The sequence below is a fragment of the Lethenteron reissneri genome, chromosome 52, assembly GCF_015708825.2.
Source record: "Lethenteron reissneri isolate LAM-NWPU_2019-01 chromosome 52, ASM1570882v1, whole genome shotgun sequence".
Taxonomy (NCBI): Eukaryota; Metazoa; Chordata; class Hyperoartia; order Petromyzontiformes; family Petromyzontidae; genus Lethenteron; species Lethenteron reissneri.
The window spans coordinates 6456230-6458041 of NC_083830.1; positions in this window are offsets into that span (position 1 = coordinate 6456230).

Genomic DNA, 1812 nt, shown 5'->3' on the forward strand with positions numbered 1-1812 from the left:
TGGCTGAGTGGATCGAGGGGGAGGACCCTCAAAGCGGTGCGGCCCAAAGGGGACTCCGCTTCTGGCTGAGTGGATCTAGGGGAGGACCCTCACAGTGGTCGAGATCTCGGCGGTGCGGCCCAAAGGGGACTCTGTTTCTGGCTGAGTGGATCTAGGGGGAGGACCGTCACACCTGGGTCGAGATCTCTGCGCTGCATCTCACGCGGCAGACGCGAGAGGGCAGCGCTGAGGCAGCAGCTGGGGGGGGGGGGGGCAGGAGTCGAGTCACGTGGGGCGAGAGTGGGGGGGGCAACAGGGGGAGTGGGGAGCTGCGAGGAGGGAGGGGGACGACGTCACGAGGTGGTGGGGGGGGGGACGAGGTGGGGGGGGGGTGGAGGACGTGACGAGGTTTGGGGGGGACGAGGTGGGGGGGGGGGACGAAGTGGGGGGGGGAACGAGGTGGGGGGGGGTGGAGGACGTGACGAGGTGGGGGGGGGGGACGTGACGACGGTGGGGGGGGGGACGAAGTGGGGGGGGGGGAGGACGTGACGAGGTGGGGAAGGGGAAGTGACGAGGTGGGGGGGGGGGCGAGGTGGGGGGGGACGAAGTGGGGGGGGACGAGGTGGGGGGGGGGGACGTGACGAGGTGGGGGGGGGACGAAGTGGGGGGGGGACGAGGTGGGGGGGGGACGAGGTGGGGGGGGGGACGTGACGAGGTGGGGGGGGGACGAAGTGGGGGGGGGACGAGGTGGGGGGGGACGAGGTGGGGGGGGGACGTGACGAGGTGGGGGGGGGACGAAGTGGGGGGGGACGAGGTGGGGGGGCACGTGACGAGGTGGAGGGGGGGGGACGAGGTGGGGGGGGACGAGGTGGGGGGGGGGACCGTGACGAGGTGGGGGGGGGGCGAAGTGGGGGGGGACGAGGTGGGGGGGGCACGTGACGAGGTGGAGGGGGGGGGACGAGGTGGGGGGGGACGAGGTGGGGGGGGGACGAGGTGGGGGGGTGACGAGGTGGGGGGGGGGACGTGACGATGAGGGGGATACAAAGACGGATTGGGGAGGCGTCACGGCAAGCGCGGTTCGCCGCTAGTTACCGCGTTACTCAATTAGCCCGTGGTCATCGGTTACCCCGACGGTTACCAAATGATAATCAATTACCCCGTGACCCATGCATAACCAATTACCAACGGTCACACCGTTACCCGTGGTTACCACGTTATCTAATGCTTACCCCCAGCGGCTACCCCGTTATCTAAATGGTTACCCCGTTACCCGTGGTTACCATCGGCTACCCCGTTATCTAAATGGTTACCCCGTTACCCGCTCGTCTCCCTGATGGTAACTGTGGTGTGCAGTTACCATCGCAGAGACGTGGGGTACACGTACCCCTCTAGCATACGTGCTCTGAAGGGGCATTGCCCGAAACGTCGCCTGTTATATTTTCCATTTCCGGGCCGCAGTGTCATTGACGAACGTGTTGGGGTGGCATTTATTTATTTATTATTGTTGTTAATATTTCTTGTCCATCTTCTTGGTTCTTTCGGTAAAGTCACGTAGAAGGGAAGTAATAAAATAATAAAAATAAAACATAATAAAATTACGTGACTTTACCGAAAGAACCAAGAAGATGAATCCCTGCAGTCACGAAAGCTTTAAATCAAAATTTCTTGTTAATGTTTAAATTGTAATTATTAGCTTTTCTATTGTTTTATTATTATTTATTAGTATTTGTAGTTTTCTTATTTGTTGCTACTATTTGCTATTATTTTTGTTATTTTTATTATTTGTGCTCCTCTGCCAACGCTCGTGGTCAATCCACTGCTGGATGAATGCCT